We start from the raw sequence: 15,830 nt of genomic DNA, 5'->3' as shown, positions 1-15,830 counted from the left end.
CTGTCAGGAATGTTACTGTTGCTTTTAAACTGATACTGTATATTCACTGCTCCTTCACTGAATAACGGAGATTGTTTTTATTTGTTTTATATTATATTGCAGAGTTTATCATCTGTTCAACAAGTGTTAACATTGATTCTGTCATCTGACTATGCTGCACCTCTCATTTAATTAATCTGAGTATGCTTTGTTGATAACCACACAGTTTGTTCAAATGTATATTTAATGTTTCCTGGGTTTTATTCTCCTTTACTATACAGCCTCTTCAAACTTTTTGTGACTCCTGTTTTTCCCGTTTGGTTCTTATAGCGTCTATTTTGGTAACTTTTTCTATGGTTCTAGTGATTTATGAGGCTGGATGCTTTTATTTATTTTGCTTTGTTTCTGACACACCCAAATTTCCCCTATTGTGGGACAATAAAGGATTTTCTACCCTATTCTGTATTAAATACTTATTTAATATAAATGTAGTTAACATAGCGTCTGTGAAGATCATGTATGATGCAGCCCACATTATCACCAATGCCTGAGTCTGTGCATGACTACATACTGAGTTCTAGGCTTGTCCGTGGTGAGTTTATATATAATCATAGGTGTAATAATTTCTGATTTGCCAATTACTTCTCTAAGTAAAGACATTTCAACCTGGAAAGACTCAGAAATGAGAGAAACACAGATGACAATTAGAAAAGTCTTTTAGCAAAAGCTTATTTCTTTGGCGCTCGGACCCCGGAGGAAGACCTGAATGCTGAGAATGATGTGAGCTTGAATGAACATCTCAGAATTAGAATTAGAGATATCTTACCCCTGGGATCTGACTGGTGGTGGAGTGGAGGCCAGAGGAGGTAAGGGAGCCTGGAGAAGTTTGGAAGCAGGATGGTGGAGATGGGGTGGAAGAGGGTCGAGGCTCGGCCGAAGATCGGGTGGCTCCATGAATGAAAGTATTTTAAAGCAAAGCTTGAATGATGATTGGCTGGAGAGGGATGAGGACTTGACGTTGATTGGTTCAAGCGGAGACACATGGTGGAGTAATTGAATGGAGCTGGAGGTAGAGGTGAGTCTTCCAGGTTGAATTTTTGATTAAACTCCATTTGTCCTTTTATTTCATTAAGTGTTCTTTATTGCCTGCAAGTGAAAATACTTTAGTTTTTGGTTAAAGAAATAAAATCATCCAGCTGTACAGACACCTCATCCACATTTAACTGATGCTCCAGCTGTTGTATTTTACGGAGCCCGTCAAGTGTCGCAAAAAAAACAAAGCCTGTACAAAACCGTTCTCACACTTTATTAAACTGTGCTCTCGGTTTTGCTATCTGCACGCAGTTTACCATTCTTCCTTCAATTTCTGTTTAATGATGTTCTTTGCCTCTGATTTACTTAAATGTACTGTAAAATTGAAAGGATCTTGTGTTGCCTTCTTAGCCATCTTATCTGCCATCTCATTTCCTTTAACTCCAGTATGTGCTGGAACCCATAAAAATACAATTGTTAAACCCATTATTTGTAGTCTGAATAAAGTATACAGTATTTCTAATAAAATGTCTGGTCTGCAGTCTGAATGGTTATGTTTTAAACTCAATAATACTGAGCTTGAATCTGAACACACTATTGTTTTTAAAGGTTTTATGTCTTCCACCCACTGTACTGCTAATAGTATTACTAACATTTCACCTGTATATACTGATAAACCATCTGTGATTTATTTTCCTACTTTTATTTGAAATCCTGGTACTATGAATGCAATTTCTATTTTATTATTTGTTTTTGATGTATCTGTATATAATATATAAGATCTACCTTCACCTCTGGTACAATCCAGGGTGGTACAACAGCCAGAGGCATTATTGGACTTATTACTATATTTTGTATTTGAAATTCTTCTGTTATCTTTTTAACAATCCATCCAAAATGTCTTATCTTTTTGTTCTTTTTCCCAGCATGGTTTCAAGATGTCTCGTGTTGGGTGATCCCGGTTATTACCTTGTAAGTTTAACCAGTAATTTATTGTTAATTGTGTTCTCCTTAGATCTAACGGCATTTCTCCCATTTCTACTTCTACACTACGCTAATTCTCATTTTATTTTATTTAATCATCAATCCTTCAACCCACATCATGTCACAGGCTTTCTCTATTTAAAGAATACAGCCATTACACTTTCTCTATTTTCCAGCGCTCTTCTGATTTCATGTTCTAAACATCTTATTGGGTCATTAGTATTTCTCCCTGTTCTAAAACCACTTTGCAACTTAGTAATGTACCCATTCAACTCAGTTTATTTATATAGCGCCAATTCACAACACATGTTGTCTCAAGGCACTTCACAAAAATCAGGTACACACATTCCAATTAATCCCAACCAACATTTGATTAGCAACTATTTTCTCAAGAATTTTAGATAAGAATGGAAGATTGGATATTGGTTTGTAATTTTTTAAGTCATCTCGATCAAGCGAACTACAGCTACCTTAAAAGCTTGTGGTATATATCCATTTACTAAGGATAGATTAATCATATCTAAAATGGGGCTGGTAATCAGAGGGAATGCTTCCTTAAATAATTTGGTTGGGATTGGGTCTAACATACAAGTTGAAGGTTTAGATAAAGCTAATATTTCTGATAACTCAGGAAGCTCCACAGAATGAAAACAGTCCAAACACAGAACAAGTTCTTCATTTACTTCCAACGCTTTCTTACTTGCTACAGATGAAGTAATCATTTTCGAGTGTATGTCAAAGATTTTATTATTAATACAATCAATTTTATTTAAGAAGAATACCATAAAGTCATGACTGCTGAGAGCTAAACGAATGGATGGCTCAACAGAGCTTTGACTCTGTGTAAGTTTAGCAACTGTACTAAAGAGAAATCTAGGATTATTCTTGTTCTCTTCTATCAATAATGAGAAATAAGCTGTTCTAGCTTGGCGAAGTGTCTTTTTATACAACAGTAGGCTATTTTTCCAGATTAAGTAGGAATCTTCTAGATGTGTAGAGTGCCATTTTCTATCCAGTTTTCTAACGTTGTGCTTTATATGGGGTAAGAACACTGTCAAAAACAATGTGTATGTAAAGACGGAAATGTGTGCATATTAGTCAATAGTTGTGCATAAGTAAAATCCAAAAGAGGTATTGTATATTTTCTCTATAAGAATACAAAATAAAATGTGACAGCTTCAAAAATTACAAACACAAAGTTCAAGTTTACAGTTGTGGTTTATTCTTTATGAATACAATATGCTATAACAGTTTGTGAATACAATTTATTTTCTTTGAGAATACGAATTTACATCAGCGACTTGGTGTCACGTGATCTCAGGCCGGTTAGTGGAGCACAGAGTTAGTCGATTCGCGTTGCGCATGCGCTGTCACACTCCTCACCGCCAGTAAACGTAGTGCCGGAATGGGAGATAATTCAGTCTAAAAGGAATATTAGGAACAGAGGAGAGATAGGGGAGAAATCAAGAGTATTACAAATAAAACGTTCTTATTTTCATGAAATACAAAACTAAAACATAGAATATAGTGGGTGGATTTATACAATGATGTACAGTAGGTGGCGGGATGCACCACTGAATTTGTTGTGAACCACCAGCAGAAGAAGAAGAAGACGCAGCAGCACTAGGGGCAAGATGACGGACCAAGAGCATATATTAATGACATTAAGACATGTACAAACTTTTTAACATTACCTGGCTTTGTACCGTAGTTTCTTGGTCTGTCATCTTGGCGCTAGTGCTGCTTCTTCTTCCGCCAGCATGAATAACAATCTTACTGTATTTACGCTTATCCTTAGCCAGCAGTTTCAGGTAGAATTTGATGTCGCCCGTTCTGGCCCCTGGCAGACATTTGACTATGGTTCCTGGTGTCTCTAGTGCCATGTTTCTGACTATGGAGCTGCCAATTACCAGAGTTGGTTTCTCAGCGGGTGTGTCACTGAGCGGGAAAAATCTGTTAGAAACGCAGACAGGTTGGTGGTGACTTGTGGGCTGGGATCTAGGACTATGCTTTCTACGTACCGCCACCCAGCCGGCCTGAGGCCCCGGCTGCACGAGCTCTGCTTAAGGACTGCTATGGGGAGCTACCCTTGGTGGCCTCCAATTCTGACACCCTTGCCTCCAAAACTACAAAAATGCTACATTTATTACACGTACCATTATCAATAAAAGAGGCAGATGAATAACTGAACGTCTGACACAGAGAGCAGGAGAGAGGAAGAGACTCAGAGAGAGAAACAGCAGAACGTGTAGCCATGGTGGAGTTAAAGCTAACGCTAAGCTAGCGACGCCTTACCACAGAGAAATTGTAAGGAAAGGCAGAAGAGGTTTGGATAGATTGTCTTTTGGTTGTCTCAGTATCTCATAGGAACCTGGGACCTGGCAATTATGCCCTCTGCCAGGCATCTTTGCACTTCCTGGATGGCATCAGCTGTGGCACTTTTAGTCTGCCTGCCCACTTTGATGTCGAGATGTTGTCGAAAGTTATCTAAAAAACAACAAATTGGCATTTTAGTACATGATTTCCAAACAGCAACAAACAATTAATGCTGAATAACATGCCTGACGTGGGTGCAGACAGCTGTTGTGAAAACGGTCCTGGCTTGGGCTCATTTGTGCGTCCGATTACAGACGCACATTCTGACAGCAGTCTACTGATGGCCTCATTGCACTTGGAGGAACTGCGGAACCCGAGTGATTTAAATCTGGGGTCTAGAAGTGTTGCTAGGGTCAACACACTTAGTGACTCCATATTGGAAGCAGTGTCTGTGACTTGACACTTCAGGTGTTCATGTAGGTGTATGGCTGCCTGTGTGTGCAAGGTTGAAGCATTACCTCCCAGTGTAAGATAGAGCATTTTCATCATCTGGATGACCTTTGACCCTGACACTTGCCTCTCTTCACCTCTTGATGGAAAGAAGCAAGCACAATATGCGTTTCTCCTATGATGGTACCCAACAACTCTAACCCCATCAAACCTGTATGTGTTAATTTAGAGCAAAGAGAGAAAGGACAACAGCCTGAAGCACAGCAGAAAGTTCTGTCTAACATAATGTGAATCAGTTAATGTAGACCCTAAGTGTTAATTGTCTTTGTCCATCTTCTCTGCCCCCTATCTGTATCTGTACTACTTCTAGCTTTTCTTTACCTTTTGGTGTTTGAGTGAAAATATGTTAAAATTCGTTTGGCGTTTTTCCGAACGTCACAGAGAACAGGGACCTGGTCAAATGATTTTCTTACCAACAAATTCAGCACATGAGCAATGCACACAGAGTGCCTGATCCTTAAGGCCTTAACACATGCAATCATGTTTGATGCAGCATCAGTGACTAGGCAAGTAACCTTATTAGTTATGGTCCACTCCTCCGTGTGGGTATGAACTACCCTTGCCAGATTTTCTGATGTGTGACTATGAGGGAAATGTTCAACTCCAAGCAGCACAATGCCCAGTTTGTCATCTGCATCAACGAAGTGGCATGTTATTGCCAGGTACACCTCCATATTTATTGATGTCTGCATATCTGCTGTCAGGCTCACAGGAGACACCTTCTGCCTGTCCTCTTTGGCCTTTTCTTTTGTTTTTTCATATTTTTCCTCCACCATCTTCTTTCATGCCTTGAAGGAAAGTAAATTAATTGAAATTACTGCAATTATAGGTTAGCACTACATTTGATCTTGTTGTGTACACACATACAACTTTTCTAGTAGGGAGAACATAGGAGGGATCCAGCAAATGAACAAGTTCCCTGAACGCCTCGTCTTCCACAACAGTAAAGGGCTGTGAATCTTTTACAATAAGATTGATCACAGCATCATCCAACACCTGCTTTCTGGAACCTGTATGATGCATGAAAATAAATCACAAACAATTTAAATAAACCTATAAGATATATTTCATACTCAGGCTGGTGTCTGCGTTTGATTTGAAGCGTGTCTTTTCTTTTTCATGTATGGATCTGAAATGTCTAAGCATTGATGAGGTGTTATTATTGTATACCAGCTCTCTGGCGCACAACAAACACTTCACCTGAAATACAAACATGAAAGTTCATTGATACAGAATTATTGTTAATGATGGAAATAAAATCAGGTAATGTGCTGCAAACACACTTTACACAAACCTTGTTTTTAGCACACATTTCAAATTACTTCCAGATGGGAGAAGTTTTCCTTTTTTTGTTGCCTCCATTCTTCTCAGATGCTCCTATTTCTGCTGACGTGCGACCAAACCACTACAACAACCCACGAAGCAACAAGTGTCATCGCGCTTTTATTTTGAAATTCCACACGCGAAATGAAGCAGTGACGTGTTCACGGAAATGCGAGACATATTTGTCATCGGTCACGTGGTTTACCGCAAGACAACACAAGCATTGAACCTTTTTACTCTGTAAACTCCTCGAAGCTTTGCTTCAAATGTTCCATCTCTAGAGTTTGGATCGAAGCCGAGTTATAACTACTCAGTAACTGTTAAAGGATCTTTTGAAGAGAAGCTAACAACAAAGATGTGGAGACAGCAGCTCAAACGGTGGCAGAGTGCAGCAGTGGGAGAGATTTCCCAAACAGCTAAAGAGGACAAAGAAGATCAGCAGCGTCTCAACATCCTGGAGGCTGATTTCAACCCTAAAGTTCTGCTGCACAGATTAGGTTTGTATGTTTTCATGTCAGTTACAGTTTAGGAACATTTTAGGTGACTAATGGATTAGCTTCTTAAAGACCAAATGTTCACCATAGACTTAAAACGTAAACGCTTCGTTACTCGGTGGGAACGACCCACGTCCGCCATTTTGAGTGGTTTGTTGTCCTTCGACACCGATACAAGTTTGTTTAGAAACTAATTAATAGGGCTGCACGATATTAGAGAAACCTGCGATGTGTGATAACAGTGTCTAATAGTGTGATGACGATATGACTTGTAATATATGAACAAATACTTACAGAGCATCAGGAAAGTATTCACAGCGCTTCATATTTTGTTAAGTTACAGCTTCTTCCGGTCTACCAAGATTACAATGCATCAAAAATATTTGGTCATAATGAGAGTCAATGGGACCAAATTGGTAAAGATCGTATGCTAAATTCGTAGCTCTTGTTCTACAAACCTTGCAATCAAAAAGATAAACAAATTTAAAAAAATAAAGGTTAAAAGCAAATCCTGGTCAAGTTTCATAAAACTGACCTTTAAACTGTCTGAAATATTGGGAAAGACAAACAAGCAGAAAGCACACATTTGGTCTCCCAAGGGGCCTAATGGGTTAAAGTAATTTTTAGAGCTTTTTTCACAGAAGCAAACTGGTATCGGTCTCGTAGACCGACTCACCTCTACCAATATGGCGGACTTGAGTCGTTTTTACCAAGTAACAAAGCGTTTACTGTTTTATGTCAGAAATATGTGGTTATAATGGGAGTCAATGAGATCAATTGGACAGGACAGGGTAAATATGTGCCTCTAGTAAAATAATATTAGGAAGGATAAATTAATAATACAAACAACCATGAATAAAAGATGAACAGAATTACAAACTATATAGTACAGAATTATTTCAATATTTAGACTGTAAAATGCTTTCAAAAATAAATATTTGGCTGAAATGGGAAAAACTCGAAAAAAATATACATAAATACAAACTCTAGACAAGATAAAGTACATAAATCTAAACGCTAAATACATAGAAGGAAGATGTAAATGAGGTGAATAAGTATTTGCTGTATTGTACATGATGATGTCAGTAGCCTAAGCCTAAATGGTGAAGCCTAAATTGGTGTCTTGGTGGTTTATCTCCATCATGTTTGACTTGGCCAATGGGAGATGACCCTTTTGTGATTTTATCACCATAGAACCTTTCCATGGATGCTATTTTAAACCAGGGTCTTTCTTATTGTTCAGTCTAGAACATTGACCTTAAATAAGGAATATCATGTCTTCAGTGGTTTAGATGTTGTCTTGGGTTTTTTGGTGACCAATTAGATGAGTTTTCTCAGACTATTTTTGGTAGGCAGTATAGGAGTCATTTATAGTTTTTTTCTTTGTGTTTGGTCATAGTTTGGGTCTGTCTTATTTAGTTTTGATAATTCTGTTTGGTTGGGTGACAGTCTTTGGTTTATATGTGAATGGACACTCTGACCTATATTTTACTCTACATCTGGTGGCGGTGTGGGGGAAATCTATATAGGTGTCAGGTTTAGAGGGCATCAGGGGTTGGGGTATGTGGAGGTTATGCAGTTTGTTACCGCTTTCTGTTGTATACTGGTTTGGCTTCATCATATCCACATATTGACCATAATTGCCATCTTTTTGCATGCTGCCATAAACCGCCACCCTGGACTTTGGATTTCATTCAATACTTAGCTTGTATTTAATAAATGGGAGCATTCCCAAACTTATCTCCCAGTCTGGACATTACCTTATGAGCGTGTTAGGACCTAGATTCCCCGCACCCAGAAGCAACTAAAAATGGATGCAATTTGATAGTCGCTATAGGCAGGTTACTCCTGGAAAGGTTCCCTGTTGTTCCACATTGTCTCTTTTTATGGAGGATGGCTCTCACGGTGGTTATCTGGATTCCCAAATCTTTTGAAATGTCTTTAACCCTTTCCAGATGCATATATTTTAATGACTTTGTTATGATCCAGGATGAATGTGGTATTCATATTCTAGGAGTATGCTCTTTTCACAGCGTTCCATTGGAAACAGGTTTTTCTACCAGCATTAAGAAGCAGTGAGTAACATTCAAGGGAAGGAACAACAAGGCTGGGAGACAGGAACATAGCACAGATTTCTGCCATGGCAATCACGGATAGCTATACGGGAGCCAGCAGCCAGACCGTAAAGGATATATTGGCTTATTTTTCCTAAACATAAAGTTTCTCAGGTAATGAAGTGCATCGTTTCACAGAGGTTGTTGCTATTTATGTTCTGTTAAAATCAAACATCTGACATCCAAAGGTCTCATTATCAAATTAAAACAATCAACGATATGTTTTCAGAAAACCGTAGTAGGACTTAGTGTCATGATTTGTGATCGGCCATGTTGCTCAGCTTAGCACAATTGTCTGATCATTTCACTCACCTGTTTCTCCAGTATTTCTACCTGTTTCTCCTCCGATCCCAGATAATTTCTTTGCCTTGCCACAGCGTTCCAGCAGTTTTCATGATCAACTTATTGTTAATGACCCAGTTTCCGTTGCTACATCTATGATTCTTGCTAAACACTTGTTGGACCAAGCCTTCCATGAATGCTCTTTTGCCTTCCTGCTCGTACCTCCTCGTCTTGCCTCATGTCTTCTAGTAGGCTTGTTATTCTCTGCCTCCTCTGTGTATGAACCTATTCTGAAGACCATTGCAGTTGAAAACATTAAAATTGGGGAAGAACTGTACCTGCTTTTTCCAGGTTCCAATTAATCCTAACTTTCAAACAGTGCAGTCAATTCAGTTATCTATTTAAATTGCTTAAAAAATTATTTTGTCTAAGGAAACCTAGCAGATTGCATCGAGTCACTGACTTGCAGCATTCACTCCTCCTGGATTAGCATCTAGAGACAGTGGACAGTCGCTGTCATTGACTTTGCAGCATCCCTCATACTCAGCAGGCATGTATGAGTATGAAAGAGATCACATAAATTTAGTCACAGTGGTTAGTAGTTAGTCACAGTAAAAGCTCAGTCAGTAGCTACACTTTAACAAATTGCTGTAAAAACCACATCATGATTTTACAGTAAGCTGGCTGTGTTTTGAAAATACAGGTCCTTCTCAAAATATTAGCATATTGTGATAAAGTTCATTATTTTCCATAATGTCATGATGAAAATTTAACATTCATATATTTTAGATTCATTGCACACTAACTGAAATATTTCAGGTCTTTTATTGTCTTAATACGGATGATTTTGGCATACAGCTCATGAAAACCCAAAATTCCTATCTCACAAAATTAGCATATTTCATCCGACCAATAAAAGAAAAGTGTTTTTAATACAAAAAACGTCAACCTTCAAATAATCATGTACAGTTATGCACTCAATACTTGGTCGGGAATCCTTTGGCAGAAATGACTGCTTCAATGCGGCGTGGCATGGAGGCAATCAGCCTGTGGCACTGCTGAGGTCTTATGGAGGCCCAGGATGCTTCGATAGCGGCCTTTAGCTCATCCAGAGTGTTGGGTCTTGAGTCTCTCAATGTTCTCTTCACAATATCCCACAGATTCTCTATGGGGTTCAGGTCAGGAGAGTTGGCAGGCCAATTGAGCACAGTGATACCATGGTCAGTAAACCATTTACCAGTGGTTTTGGCACTGTGAGCAGGTGCCAGGTCGTGCTGAAAAATGAAATCTTCATCTCCATAAAGCTTTTCAGCAGATGGAAGCATGAAGTGCTCCAAAATCTCCTGATAGCTAGCTGCATTGACCCTGCCCTTGATAAAACACAGTGGACCAACACCAGCAGCTGACACGGCACCCCAGACCATCACTGACTGTGGGTACTTGACACTGGACTTCTGGCATTTTGGCATTTCCTTCTCCCCAGTCTTCCTCCAGACTCTGGCACCTTGATTTCCGAATGACATGCAGAATTTGCTTTCATCCGAAAAAAGTACTTTGGACCACTGAGCAACAGTCCAGTGCTGCTTCTCTGTAGCCCAGGTCAGGCGCTTCTGCTGCTGTTTCTGGTTCAAAAGTGGCTTGACCTGGGGAATGCGGCACCTGTAGCCCATTTCCTGCACACGCCTGTGCACGGTGGCTCTGGATGTTTCTACTCCAGACTCAGTCCACTGCTTCCGCAGGTCCCCCAAGGTCTGGAATCGGCCCTTCTCCACAATCTTCCTCAGGGTCCGGTCACCTCTTCTCGTTGTGCAGCGTTTTCTGCCACACTTTTTCCTTCCCACAGACTTCCCACTGAGTGTGCCTTGATACAGCACTCTGGGAACAGCCTATTCGTTCAGAAATTTCTTTCTGTGTCTTACCCTCTTCCTTGAGGGTGTCAATAGTGGCCTTCTGGACAGCAGTCAGGTCGGCAGTCTTACCCATGATTGGGGTTTTGAGTGATGAACCAGGCTGGGAGTTTTAAAGGCCTCAGGAATCTTTTGCAGGTGTTTAGAGTTAACTCGTTGATTCAGATGATTAGGTTCATAGCTCGTTTAGAGACCCTTTTAATGATATGCTAATTTTGTGAGATAGGAATTTTGGGTTTTCATGAGCTGTATGCCACAATCATCCGTATTAAGACAATAAAAGACCTGAAATATTTCAGTTAGTGTGCAATGAATCTTTAATATATGAATGTTAAATTTTCATCATGACATTATGGAAAATAATGAACTTTATCACAATATGCTAATATTTTGAGAAGGACCTGTACAGCTTTTTGCTGTGAACAGAGATGTGGATGGAAAGAATATGAGATTTAATTGGACCGCAGGATTACGTACAAAGCTGTAATGTTCATTTTAAACGTACAGTTGCATTGTGGGATATTAACCAACCGGCAAGAGGCGACTTTTCGCGGGCGAGAAAGCGAGGCCAAAAGGGACTTTCACAGGGTAAGTACCTTTTTAATCAAACATTTTCATTGCATTTTGTGTCTGTTAGTGGACAAAAACGTATTTTATATGGTTATATTGAGCTAGCTTCTCTCGCGCGTCTATCAGTTTGTTTGCTAAAGCTAACTTTGATTATTTCTAAGCTAGCTTCATGTGCAACACAAGTGCTGTTTGGTTCCATTTTAACGTTTGTTTTCCATCCAGAATTGCCAGTGGTTACATTATTAGTTAATACTAATATTGGCAGTGACTTCGGGGTAAATCCTTCATTTTTTTCTGTTATGTCCGGTGGCAGCCTTAAACTGGCATGTTCTGATCCCAACTCTGGCATACTGTCTCAGGCGACTTTACAGTGGTTTGTAAGTGAGCATAATCCAGACAGTTGTGTGTTAATCGCTGCTTTGTCTGGTTAAACTGTAATTATTCTTCCCAAAAATAATTAGCATTTTACACTTATGTTCAGGCAACTATTGTAGTATTTTATAATTGCGGACCAGACATCTTGTCACTGCGATCACACTCAATCAATGTAGTTGCCATACTCCACCAATGAAAAACAATTGTACTTTGCTGTACTTAACAAATGCATTTAATCATAAAGTTTATTCTGCCGTGCACCCATCTTACACTTAAAACTGTTGTCAGAGTAAGCGCATCTCACTCCGATGATTTGATGTCAGAGTTTAGGCTGCCTCTCACTGAAGTGATACTGAGCTGTTGCTTAAATAAAAATAAAAAAATTCGTTTTCTTGTAGTGTTCTTACATTCAGTTATGGGTTACTGCTACATTATTGGATTTTAAGTTGGGTGACACAAAGATATAGGTTCTCCGTTATAATAGTACAATCAGCAGATTAATTATTACTATTTTTTTCTTGTTTATATGACAACTAACATTTAGCTGTGGAAAAAAAACAATAGATTTGCGCCCTTTTTTCCCTCCCGCCTTTCAGGCACGGTGCCTCCACTGTGAGTTTTTTTTTAATTACACTTTACTGGCAGCTTGAATGAGCGCTCACATATATTATTTAAAAAAAATCCCTACTATTCACAGTTAGTTTTTTTGTTTGTTTGTAGTGGTTGTAGACAATCCAGATCAATTTTACTGCTGAACTGTTTGAGTCTGCACTCTGGACTAAAGTAACTTGTATAAGTTCAGGATCAAGATGATTTCCTGTCAGTTTTGCCCACATAAAACTGAAACTCTTTTTGCCTATGTGAGGCACATGAAATTTCACAGGAATTTGCCAAATGTCATTTTTCAATGTGGAATGACAAACTGCAGCATGGTGTTCAAGAACTTCAGTGCTTTCAAATCACACACATACCGATATCATAAGCAGCAACCTGCAGCTATGGCTCCAATCTACACCAATGATTTAACCTGTCATGTTGAATATTGCACTGTACATTGTGATGACCTAATCAGCTTTCTTTCACATTTAAAAACTCATTTGAAGGAAGGTAAAGGTGTAACCTGTCCATTTAAAAAGTGCAAAATAACTTTTACTATTTTGTCTACATCACATCACATGTTTTTGTTGTGGGTAATCGTATGTTGTGACTTCACTTTTACAGAGGTGTGCTACAGCTGCAGATCTTGAAGGAACACACAACCTGCCGCCAAGTCCATGACTCATTGCCCTTGGTAAGTACAACATATATTGTACAATGTATTGTTCAGTGTGTCTCACTGTATCTCCTATCCCTCCGTCTATAGACAAATGGATGTCAGATACATTGGGACTCTGTCATCTTGCTGTGTGTGTCATCCCTATTTAAAAACTGAAGATGCAGTGAGATGATGTGGAGAAAACAGTATGTGGACAGAGACAGGATGTATCTGAGGGTTGGTAGATACATCCCTTCAGAGGGTGGGGGATAGACAGGGATGTATCTGCCTCCCTTCTGTCTCTGTCTATAGAAATGTCCTTCTATAGACAGTGGAACACTCCACATCATCTCACTGTGTCAACCAAGAAAATTGTGGAAACAAAGAACCTGAACATCAAATTAAAATAATATCTGTTAATATTGTTTATTTTTTTGTTTTTTTCTAGGAGACGACTTTATCTTTGACCAATGGATGATAAGCATTGAGGGTGAAATTGTTTCTGAGGGGACTCAACCTCCTGGCTCGTCTTGCGGCACTTTTTGCTACCTTCTATGTATTTAACCTTGAGTATCCAGAGGAGGCGACATGCACACTGGAGTTTATTCAAAGGTGAGAACTAATTCACTAATGCTTTTGCTAAACGTATTTTGTATTTTAGAAGCGTCTGATTTAAAAATGCAATATGTACCTTAAAATAAAGAAATAGGTAGTTTGAACGTTCTCTCCGGGTACTCTGGTTTCCTTCCACAGTCCAAAAACATGACTGTTAGGTTAATTGGTCTCTCTAAATTGCTCTTAGGTTTGAATGGGTGTGTGCATGGTTGTTTGTCTTGTGTCTCTGTGTTGCCCTGCGATAAACTGGTGAGCTGTCCAGGGTGTACCCTGCCTCTTGCCCGTAGTGCACCAGCTCCCTGTACAAAAGAAGCAGGTGTAGAAAATTGATGGATGGATGGTAGTTTGAATTCTGAGCTATGTCTCTCGTCTGTTTTTAGGCGGGTTTTTAGGCCTCAACCCTGAAATAAGAACAAAAGCAGCAAAAGGAAAAGTGACATCGAAAACAACAGGAAGACCTGTTCAAAAGAAACAGACGGCAGTGAACCCACGTCTCCACTCTCCTCTGCCAAGTCATGGACTACCAGTGGAACTTTTAAAATGGTAAGATTACACATTTACCCACAATCTGTTCTCTCTGTTATGTGCTTTTTGTTTTTTTCTCTATTCTACCAGCTTCAGGAGACCAACCACTGTTTTAGACTCTGTTTAGGGAGAGTCTAAAACAGTGGTGAGATACAGTAAAATATCTGTCTCTCTCTCTCTGTGACATAACTGCGGTTAAATCTGCTGTACATTTCATGTGTTGAATAAAATTTTTTTCTTTTCTTTATCCTCTAGCAACCCTTTGATGAATTACTTGGATCAGCAGCAGGACCTGGATCAGTCTACCTTATTTTCAGAGGTGTGTTCAGGACTCATTACTTGTTCTCGTTGGTTTTGTTTGGCTGTTCACAACGTTTTAAACTGGCTGACATTTTAAAGATGTACCAGCATGGTTCTTATGCAGTGTGTATGTGATTTAAATATTTTACAGTTCTGGATTAGTTTGATGAAGACAACATAGTATTGAAATTGCTTATATTCCTAAACTTTATTCCCTGTTGCACTGTCCATTATTTTTCCATCCATCCATCCGGTCTGGAAATTGTACATTATAAGCTTGTAAAGCTTTGTTCTTATGCCTTTGGTTGACAAGTTTTTTTTTTTTTTGTAACTTTTAACCTTTGGCACTTCTACTTTTCTGGTTATTTAACAGCTTGTGTGCATTATGTTATAACCATGGGAGTTATGCATTTAAAACGGTGTATGAATATATATTTTTCAGTCAATTCTTGAGTATTTTTACATTCAGGTTGCAATACCTTTTGACATTTATGTCAAAAGCAAATGTTGCTGTTCTTTAAAAATGTAATATTTTGTTGCACTGCTGTGTGCCGGTTTTAAACATTAACACTGAAATAAAGTATGTTTAAAATGTATTGTTTTTTGTTTCCTTGAAATAACAATTGCTGACATTTATTTTGAGTTTGTTAAATTAAGTTGAATTTTGATATTTCAATTTTAACAGCTAGCAATAGCCAGTCAGTTCAATTACTGTTGAAATTACAATTTAGGAAGTGTTCTTAAATGGTAAATGGACTGAACTTATATAGCGCTTTTCCAGTCATACAGACCGCTCAAAGCGCTTTACACTAGAGCCACATTCACCCAATCGCACTCACTAACTTGAGGTTAAGTGACTTGCCCAGGGGACATATGGCAGGAGAAAGCTGGAATCGAACCCACAACCTTCTGATTGCAAGACGACTACTCTTCCTACTGAGCCACAGTAGCCACAGTTACGGAATTACAGTAAAACTGTAATAAAATCACAGTAAAATTGTAATAAAATTACAGTAAAATTGTAATAAAATTACAGTAAGATTCTAATAAAATTACAATAAAATTGTAATAAAATTACAGTAAGTTACTGTAAAGATTGCAGTAAAGTACTGGCAACCCTGCTGCCAGTATTTTACTGTAAATTTTACAGTTACTTTTTTTACAGTGTACATCTAGGAGAAAGATAGGGTTAAACACTGAAAGACGGGGCCAAGTGTATCATCGGTAGAAGGTAAACATCAAGTTGTTG

At 38.8% G+C, this 15,830-nt stretch overlaps 2 long non-coding RNA genes across 3 annotated transcripts; one reads left to right on the top strand and one right to left on the bottom strand.

Moving 5' to 3' along the window:
* Positions 1-3,928: 3,928 nt before the first annotated feature.
* On the bottom strand, positions 3,929-6,492 carry LOC124880161. Its single transcript, XR_007041250.1, has 3 exons — positions 6,116-6,492; positions 5,689-5,831; positions 3,929-5,609 (listed from the first exon to the last, which is right to left on the bottom strand). It is a non-coding gene; the product is annotated as an uncharacterized LOC124880161 (long non-coding RNA).
* A 4,817-nt stretch (positions 6,493-11,309) lies between these two features.
* Positions 11,310-15,157, top strand: LOC124880160. Of its 2 annotated transcripts, XR_007041249.1 has the most exons (5): positions 11,310-11,529; positions 13,108-13,177; positions 13,590-13,753; positions 14,137-14,299; positions 14,537-15,157. It is a non-coding gene; the product is annotated as an uncharacterized LOC124880160 (long non-coding RNA). The 2 variants fall into 2 exon arrangements; XR_007041248.1 differs by having other exon boundaries at positions 11,310-13,177.
* The last annotated feature ends 673 nt before the right edge of the window (positions 15,158-15,830 follow it).

The sequence above is a fragment of the Girardinichthys multiradiatus genome, chromosome 14 (assembly GCF_021462225.1).
Source record: "Girardinichthys multiradiatus isolate DD_20200921_A chromosome 14, DD_fGirMul_XY1, whole genome shotgun sequence".
NCBI lineage: Eukaryota > Metazoa > Chordata > Actinopteri > Cyprinodontiformes > Goodeidae > Girardinichthys > Girardinichthys multiradiatus.
The sequence above is the reverse complement of the archived record's forward strand: the minus strand, read 5'-3'. Positions and strand labels throughout refer to the sequence as shown.